General features: G+C 49.3%; 1 protein-coding gene across 1 annotated transcript in view; it reads right to left on the bottom strand.

The window, feature by feature from the left end:
* LOC137544814 (probable N-acetyltransferase CML1) overlaps nucleotides 1-9,083 on the bottom strand; it is a 46,626-nt gene extending 37,543 nt beyond the window's left edge. Inside the window, exon 1 of the mRNA XM_068265905.1 lies at nucleotides 8,879-9,083. The gene's annotated coding sequence lies outside the window, so the exon portion shown is untranslated. The remainder of the gene's footprint in view (nucleotides 1-8,878) is intronic.
* Between the last annotated feature and the right edge of the window lie 1,250 nt (nucleotides 9,084-10,333).

The raw sequence follows: 10,333 nt of genomic DNA on the forward strand, positions 1-10,333 counted from the left end.
TGTTTGTGGCAGTAATATGACAAAATGTGGAAAACTTCAAGGGGGCCGAATACTTTTGCAACCCACTGTGTATAAGGTATATAAGGTGACAATTTATGGACTGCTGTCTCATGGTTCCATGTACTGGGCTGAATGGTCTTATACTGGCCAGTGATGGGTTATGACTTTACATCAACAGGAGTAAAATCCGTTTCCATAGAGAATTGCTGGGGGAGGATTAGACTCATACATGCAAAAAAACGGGTGTCGGGAGATTTGGGTGCAGGGTAAAGCTGATAAATGGCTCACCCCACTCCTGCACAAGTCCCAGAGGCGTTATTACTATTCCGTCTCCAGGCCGCCGTGGATAGTGGGGGAAAGATGTAATTTGGTATCCAGCTATTGCTGGCAGATGAATTAGTGTTTTTAAAGTCATTTGGGCTCTGTCTTTTGATGGCGCCCAAATTACTGTCTGAGCGCCGCTATGGAGGTGCATACTGTGCCCAAATTTCCCAGCGCCGGTTTGTGCTGTTCCGGGTTGAGAGCCGCCATTGGATTTCTTTTACTGTCCATATCCGCACACGGTAACGGCTTGTTTTTAACGCAGAGGCGTATCTGGGTAATAAAGCACCTATGGCAAACACTCAAATTGCGCCCCCCCCCTCCCCAGATCCCCTTTCCTCTGTAAAAAAAAAGCATCCTTTCTCAAGTTCATTGTCTATGGTTAAGTAGCAGCTTATACTGTACACACTGGGAGTAGCAAGGATCAGCACACACTGCAGCTAGTTTACTATCAGTACAGGCACAGAGTCACAGCTTGTACAGTGCATACTAGAGGTAGCAGAGATCAGCACATGCTGCAGCTAGTTTACTATCAGTACAGGCACAGAGAGCTTATAGTGTACATACTGGAGGCAGCAGAAATCATCACACACTGCAGCTAGTTTACTATCAGTACAGGCACAGAGTAACAGCTCATACTGTACATACTGGAGGTAGCAGAGATCAGCACACGCTGTAGCTAGTTTTCTGTCAGTACAGGCACCGAGTAACAGCTTATACTGTACATACTGGGGGTAGCAGAGATCCGCACACACTGCAGCTAGTTTACCATCAGTACAGGCCCAGAGTAACAGCTTATACTGTACATACTGGAGGCAGCAGAGATCTGCACACGCTGCAGCTAGTTTACTATCAGTACAGGCCCAAAATAACAGCTTATACTGCAAATACTGGGGGTTGCAGAGATCAGCATACACTACAACTAGTTTACCATCAGTACAGGCCCAAAATAACAGCTTATACTGCACACACTGGGGATAGCAGCACACACTGCAGTTAGTTTACCATCAGTACAGGCCAGAGTAACAGGTTATACAGAACATACTGGGGGTAGCAGCTAGCTTACTATGAGTAAAGTACAGGCACATGGGAGCCCACTTCTGTGAGTATATTAACCCCATATTACTATTGAAGGGGAGGTAAAGGAGGGGTGCAACACTGGACACAAGGGAGGAGGGAGGGACATAAGGGGCTTGATTCACAAAGCGGTGCAAAGTGTTTGCACGCCTGTGAAAAGCCCCTTATCACGCCTAAACTCACTTTAGGCATGATAAGAAGAAACTCGCGCAAAATTTTGCGCGAAGCTCCCATTAAGCCCTATGGGACTTTGCGTACGCACAGTAGCTTCGCGCGAGTTAGAGCACAAAGCGATGATAACTTTGCTAGTGCAAAGGTTATCACGCCTAAAGTCTTTTAGGCGTGATAACTGAATTATCACCGCTTTGTGAATCGAGCCCAAAGGGGGAAAATGTCTGTATAAAAATACTATAATACATTTATACTGTGCGCAGTTAGATACGCCACACAATGCATACATGCAAGCAGCCATTTACACACAGATACACACACTCACACACACACCCATTTACACACAGATCCATACACACACACACACACACAGTTACACACACACACACACAGTCACACACACAGTCACACACACAGTCACACAGTCACACACACACACAGTCACACACAGTCACACACACAGTCACCCACAGTTACACACACACCCACAGTTACACACACACCCACAGTTACACACACACCCACAGTTACACACACCCACAGTTACACACACACACACACACACACACACAGTTACACACACACACACACACACAGTTACACACACCCACACACACACACACACACCCACAGTTACACACACACCCACAGTTACACACACACCCACAGTTACACACACACCCACAGTTACACACACACCCACAGTTACACACACACCCACAGTTACACACACCCACAGTTACACACATACATGCAGCCATATATACACACACGCAGACATTTATACACACACACAGCACACAAAGCATACATACAAGCAGCCATTTACACATAGGTCCATACACACATGCAGCCATGTACACACACACACACAGGTTGCCCTCTTGCCAAATTCCAAATTGTAGACAACCTTTTTTTTTTATTCTTCTCTGCACTGTTATAAGGTCTGCCAGGTCCTTCCTGCAGTCTGTATCTCCTTTGACTACCCACCCACCCTACACACACACATTTACACACAGATCCAGACACACATGCAGCCATTTACACACACACACACACACACGCAGCCATTTACACACACACACACACACACACACGCACGCACACGCACGCGCACACACACACACACACACAGCACCTCCAGCTCACAGCACTCCATCACGCTGCTGTCTCCCGTGCACGAGTGTCTGTGCGCCTCTCTCCTCTTCTCCCGGCGTCCTCATTTTCCCAAGGGAGGGGGGAGCTGGACGGGCTCACATTCCTCCAGTTCCTCTCGTCAGCTCAGCAGGGCACAGAGCTGGAGGCTGGAGCTGCAAATTCCAAGCAGGAGGAAAATGTAGATCAGGCTCCAGCCTGATCTGAGGGTATATTTATTTTTATAAGTAGCAGCTTGTAGCAACTTCCCCCCCTGGTAAAAGTGGTGCGTCCCCTGCACCCGACGCACGCCAATGATGCGTCTGACAGGAAGGAAAGGGGACAACAGCAGCGCTGATCTGAGGCAATAAGGAGACAGCGGGCAGCACAGAACGGGGCAGGCATGGCGCCCATGGGTGCTATGGCGCCCATGGCACTAGCCATGCCTGCACCCCTCAAAATACGCCACTGTTTTAACGGTAGTCATTTGAAAAGCTCCTGCTAATGTAATGCTCTGTGTATTCTCACCTGAGCGAAGTGATTTTATAAATCACCCATAGCATTGCATTGCATTAGCAATTATCAAATTACCGCTCTTGCAGTGTGAAAAACTTACACAAAAATGCAGAATGCTAGCGTTTGCGATTTCGATTTAAGGTGTGAATGAGGCCTAATAGATACAGAGTTTCAGGTTCCAAATAGCCATTTTATACATTTTAAGAAAACTGACAGCCTGGGGTCTTTACCCCCCCCCCCCCCCTCCAAAACCTCTGTAACCCCCTTGTCCCCATGCAGGAGCCGTGCGGAGAATGCGGAGCCGTGACTGTGTGGGTCTCCACACTTTGAGCTATACCAGCCAGCATGGTCCATGGTATGGGGGCACTGGAAGAGAAGGATAGCTTTATCCTTCCCCCCCCCCCCCCCCCAAGGGGCTCTTCCCCACCTCTGCTGCCAGAAGAGTATACAGAGCTTGGAACTCTGTATACATTAATGTACTGTAAACATTTGCTTGTCTTAAATCCGTTCTCTCAATGTAGTAGAAAAAGTTTATGCACACGTGTAGAAGTATTAAGGTGGCCACACACACGATACAATAAAATGATCCGATTTTATAGTAATTCGATAAAGATCAGATTTCCTGAAAATCCGAAAAAAAAAAAAAAAAATTTCATTCGAGCAAGACATCCGATCGGATTTCCTGTGTTAATTTGATAAAAGTTGACCGGGAATGGTAAATTTTTCTGATCAATTTACATATGTCAAAGTAAAGAGCAATGCATTTCATGATGGGGTTTCCAGGGGGTCCGTACTAGCGATGTCGCGAACTTGACATTTTTGGTTCGGGAATGCAAATTTGCCGCAAACATTCGCAAACCTGGCGAACCGCCATAGACTTCAAAGGGAAAGCGATTTCTAAAACCTAGAGTGCTTTAGAACGTCCAGCGTTGCCAGGGATCTTTATACAGTAATATTGCGGCTGTATAGTGATTCCTGGCCAAATCTTCCACTTCCAGGGTTTCCATACGCAGTTATCACTAAAGCTCTTTGTGGTTGTTTGCAGTGCGGTAAATGTGGCATTTCGTGTGTACTTACCTTATGCTACCTGATGGCCGTGTACACACGCTGGACATTTTAGAGCACTTTATTTCACAAATTTAGCAATGTAGTGTGATTTCTGCCCTTTAGAGATTATAACACAACTCCGGGGCAACTCCAAAATTTTTGGTGGGACTTTTGCCATGGATCCCCCTCCAGCATGCCACAGTCCAGGTGTTAGACTCCTTTAACCACTTAATGAGCAGCTAATGCCGATGAGCAGCACCTGGTCGTTAGTTGTATAGCATTCCATGCCAGGTCACGGAGGGTGCCTCCGTGAACAGTGTGCGAGCCGCCGATCGCGGCTCGCACACGTAAGGTAAACACGCGGGGAAGAAATCCCCGCTGTTTGCATCATACGGCGCTGCTGCGCAGCAGCGCCGTGACATAGATCGGCGATCCCCGGCCTCTGATCTGCCGGGGATCGCCGGCATATGATAGCCTGATATCCGTCCTGCGCCACCTAGAGAAAGGAGGGGAGGGAGGTAAGCGGGGAGAGGGCGGAAAACGCTGCGGAGGGGGGCTTTGAGGAGCCCCCCCACAACTCACTAATGGCCGGCGGCGATCAGACCCCCCAGCAGGACATCCCCCTAGTGGGGAAAAAAAAGGGGGGGGGGGGGGAAGTCTGGTCACCCTGCTGCAATCCTGATCGGTGCTGCGGGCTGTAGCGCCCACGCAGCACCGATCATTAGAAATTCGGTTGGTCCTTAATTGGTTAAATAACTTTTCCACCACTTTTGTGGGCAGAAACAGTCCCTCTAGGTTTTAGAACTCGCTTGCCTGTTGAAGTCTATGGCGGTTTGCAAATTCGAGTACCGAAAATGTTAAGTTTGCGACATCACTATTGCGGATCCCCTGGTAACCCCGACATGAAATTCACTGCTCTCTCTTTTAATACATGTAAATTTACACCACCGTTAGGTTGCTACATTAGGTGTCATTTACCAGATTTTAAATGTATACTTTTTTCCTGTCGTAACTTTAAAATCGATTTTTTTTCCTCTTGCACCCACTGTTCTCCCGAACATATCCTGCAAATTTGACGATTGTAGCTGGTAAGGGGGCTGTGCTTTTAACCGCAAAGGTAGACAGCTATTAGGCAGGGGGAAAAAAGCTAAAATATTCGGGCGAATTTTCACTTGTCACAGTAAATTGTACTTATTTTCGCACAAATTGCACAAAGAGAATATTGGCATTTTAGCTCATCACTACAAAGGGGAAACAAGGAACCATAATGTGACTGTTATGGAGAAGGATCTCCAGATCCATGGGAAGGGGACAGCTCAAGTTCAGATCCAGGCCAGTGTCCAAGTCTTACCGGGTCAGCCAGGGACAGGATGAGCTGACACGTCAGTGTGAACAGCTGTGACTTCTACACACGGGTAACCTGATCTGATGAGCCCTACTATTACCAGACTGCCGTACATCTCACTGCAATGTATAGCTCACATGCCCGATTATAAACAGGACAACTGAGAGATTACAAAAACCAGCAAGACCACCAAGTAAGGCAAAGTCCAGTGACCAGGACCCAGCCTGGGAGGGGCACAAGGGGGAATAGAGGGGGTTGGTGGATCAATATTTCTACAGAGCCAGGGGCGTAGGAATAGGCCCTGCAGCCCCTGCGCCCGCGGGGGGGCCCGGCCCCCCCCCTGGGGCCCGCTTGGGGCCGTTTTGTGGGTGCTGGAGGGGTGGCAGCATGAGGGGAAAGCCTTGCCCACAGTCGGCGGGGAGAGGGGTAGTTCCCCCCTCTCCCTCACCTCGGGGCTCTCCCCTCTGTGCTCCCCTCCAGCTCGTAAGTGTGTGGGGCTGTGGTGGGCAGCGAGCGGCGGGCAGATACATACCTGCTTCCGTGCGTTCCATCGCCGACTTCTCCCTCTAGCGGCTGACGTCACTTCCGGAAGTGGGCAAGGCTTTCCCCTCATGCTGCCACCCCTCCAGCACCCACAAAACTCCGAGCGGGCCCCAGGGGGGGGGCCCGCTCTGAAAATCTGCAGGGGGGGCCCGGTGGGGCCTAGTTACGCCCCTGTACAGAGCAGCATTCAAGCCATCCTAATAAATTCACGACACAAAGAAAACAAATCACAAAGTGTACCACAGGCCACACCTCCAACCACAAGCCACACCTCCACATAGCTCCAACCACAGGCCACACCTCCACATAGCGCCAACCACAGGCCACACCTCCACATAGCGCCAACCACAGGCCACACCTCCACATAGCGCCAACCACAGGCCACACCTCCACATAGCGCCAACCACAGGCCACACCTTCACATAGCGCCAACCACAGGCCACACCTCCACATAGCTCCAACCACAGGCCACACCTCCACATAGCTCCAACCACAGGCCACACCTCCACATAGCGCCAACCACAGGCCACACCTTCACATAGCTCCAACCACAGGCCACACCTTCACATAGCGCCAACCACAGGCCACACCTCCACATAGCTCCAACCACAGGCCACACCTTCACATAGCGCCAACCACAGGCCACACCTCCACATAGCGCCAACCACAGGCCACACCTTCACATAGCGCCAACCACAGGCCACACCTCCACAGATTCTCACAAGCATCTTGAGTAAAAAGATTGAGTGAATGATCCACATCAGACATAATAGTCTTTTGACAACTAAGTTAATATGCATGAAATAGAGGTGCAAGGAAAAATGGGCATGGTGTGAAGACAAAAACATGTAAGTACATAAGCTCGATTCCGCAGGCGATTCTCTTATCTTCCACTTGTTTTTCTTATCTTTTCCCATTGTCCTCCATGCGGAATCGAGCACGGAAACCATCGGGCGGGAGATCAGACATGTAGGAAATGATCTATAAAGTCATCTAAATGGCTCAGAATCGAGCCGTGTATTCCCAGCATTAGACCCCTCTGCTGGAGCACAACCCTAACCACCAATCTCTGCACACACACCCATACAAATGTAAAATGTGTACATACAAACAAAATATTATTACAAGAACTATAATGTTGCGAGTTTCTATATAAAAAAAAAATGTAATGTTCTAATGTTGAAAACAATCTTTATTGGGCGCCCACATTTTCTGTTTCTGCGAAGTATTTATCAGTTTATTGCCACGATGCATCCTAGAGTTGGCAATCACTGTAAGCTTTAAACCTTCCCAGCCCTAACGCCTGGCTCGCTCCGCCTGCTTAAGCAAAACGGTGAATGACTCATGTAACCTAATGACATCACACACATGTGCAGCTGTACATAATGACAGAAGACGGCAGGCAATGAAAAACAGCACTCACGGTGTGTACAATAGCGGCTGGATAGCCATGTGGGAGGTCTCACCTGGTTTGGTACAATAGTGGCAGGATAGCCGTGTGGGCAGGTCTCCCCTGGTTTGGTACAATAGAGACTGGATAGCTATGTGAGCAGGTCTCCCCTGGTTTGGTGCAATAGTGGCTGGATAGCAGTGTGGGCAGGACTCCCCTGGTTAGGTACAATAGTGGCTGGATAGCCCTGTGGGCAGGTCTCACCTGGTTTGGTACAATAGTGGCTGGATAGCTATGTGGACAGCTCTCATCTGGTTTGGTACAATAGTGGCTGGATAGCCATGTGGACAGGACTCCCCTGGTTTGGTACAATAGTGGCTGGATAGCCATGTGGGCAGGTCTCCCCTGGTTTGGTGCAATAGTGCTGGATAGCCATGTGGGCAGGTCTCCCCTGGTTTGGTACAATAGTGGGTGGATAGCTATGTGGGCAGGTCCCCCCTGGTTTGGTCCAATACTGGCAGGATAGCCGTGTGGGCAGGTCTCACCTGGTTTGGTGCAATAGTGGCAGGGTAGCCGTGTGGGCAGGTCTCCCCTGGTTTGGTGCAATAGTGACTGGATAGCCATGTGGACAGGACTCCCCTGGTTTGGTACAATAGTGACTGGATAGCCATGTGGGCAGGTCTCCCCTGGTTAGGTACAATAGTGGTTGGATAGCTATGTGGACAGGACTCCCCTGGTTTGGTAGTGGTACAATAGTGGCTGGATAGCTATGTGGACAGCTCTCATCTGGTTTGGTACAATAGTGGCTGGAAAGCCATGTGGACAGGACTCCCCTGGTTTGGTACAATAGTGGCTGGATAGCCATGTGGGCAGGTCTCCCCTGGTTTGGTGCAATAGTGCTGGATAGCCATGTGGGCAGGTCTCCCCTGGTTTGGTACAATAGTGGGTGGATAGCTATGTGGGCAGGTCCCCCCTGGTTTGGTACAATAGTGGCAGGATAGCCGTGTGGGCAGGTCTCACCTGGTTTGGTGCAATAGTGGCAGGGTAGCAGTGTGGGCAGGTCTCCCCTGGTTTGGTACAATAGTGACTGGATAGCCATGTGGACAGGACTCCCCTGGTTTGGTACAATAGTGACTGGATAGCCATGTGGGCAGGTCTCCCCTGGTTTGGTACAATAGTGGCTGGATAGCCGTGTGGTTTGGTACAATAGTGGCTGAATAGCCATGTGGGCAGGTCTCACCTGGTTTGGTACAATAGTGGCTGGATAGCCGTGTGGACAGGACTCCCCTGGTTTGGTACAATAGTGGCAGGATAGCTATGTGGACAGCGCTCACCTGGTTTGGTATGCTGTTCAGTTAGGAATCAGCAGATGTAAGCCTTTGTGTCTCTGGATCAGGGAGTCCAATAGTCTGCTGGAACGTAGGTGGTTGTCGGCTGTTCACACTAGGGTTGGTTGTCAGCTCCCCAGGCTGCTCACACTAGGGTCGGCTGCTCACACTACGGTCGGCTGTCGGCTGCTCACACTAGGGTCAGCTGTCAGGTCCCCAGGCTGCTCACACTAAGGTTGGCGGTGCTACACTCTGGGAGATGCTGGTTAATTGTTAACGGATGTAATAAAACCATTGATTACCTAAAGTTATTAGTAAATGTTTAATAAATTATACAGCTGTCAAATTAAACATTTACTAATAACTTTCGGCAACCACCTAGTATTCAGTATCCAAAGTGCGAAAGAATCCAGGCAAGAACCATCACAATCCAGATTGTGACAGTTTAGCTATGTATCTATTTAATCAGCAATAACTTTATCACTACTTATGACACCCTAAATTATCCCCCCCTCCCCCTTCCTTCTTCCTCAAGACAAAGTAGAAACTTTCATTGGGTGGAATTTTTTCCTAAGGAAATTGTTTTCTATGCATTTTAAAAACTGAAAGAGGGGAAAAATTAAGTAAGACTTTTTTTCTAATTCCAGTTTAACCACCTTACAACTGCCTAATGCCGAATTGTGGCGGCAAGGTGGCAGCTGCAGGACCACCTAAAGCGGATCTGCGTCAAGTCTTGGGGGAGTGGCTTGCAGGGGGTCGGCAGGCGCATCGCTGCTGGAATGATGGAGCTCCGCCCTGTCATCAGTCTGCCAGCAGCGACCACCGCTAGTAGACTGTTAGACAGCAAAACCACCATCCATTTACATTGTACAGCGCTGCGGTCTAATGCAGGGCTGTACTGGGGACAGCTGTGTCACTCGGCTGTCCCCTGGAGAGGCTCACAGAGCCATCACTCTTATAGGCCGATGTCTATGAGTGAAGATCGTTCTGATTGGCTGGGGGGGGGGGGGGGGGAAATAAAAAATAAAAATAGACAAAATGTATTTAAAATTAAAAGTACAAATAAACACATACAGACACTATACAATACACTGTATATACATACACACACCTCTAGACCAGCAATCAGAGCCCAACAAAAAGCAGCAGAGCACTAAAGTTTAAAAAAAAAAAAAAAAAAAAAATGGCCTGTCACAGGGTAGAAGCCTGTGGTCCTTGACCCGTGCATGCGCCGTACTGTCATGCCGGCCGGCGTGATGACGCGAGGCAGCCGGCGTGGTGACGTCAGACGTGACATATACAGAAGGAGCCCGACACTCGGTCCCAGTGTCGCGGGAAGCCGCCGGGCAGCCATTTCTGAGCGAAGGCCTGGGAGAAGAGCCAGGACACCGCTGTGGGACATCCCGACCTACACTGGGCTGCAGAAAGCCCAAGGTGAGTACCAATTTCATTTTTACTTTG

Source organism: Hyperolius riggenbachi, chromosome 1 (assembly GCF_040937935.1).
Source record: "Hyperolius riggenbachi isolate aHypRig1 chromosome 1, aHypRig1.pri, whole genome shotgun sequence".
NCBI lineage: Eukaryota > Metazoa > Chordata > Amphibia > Anura > Hyperoliidae > Hyperolius > Hyperolius riggenbachi.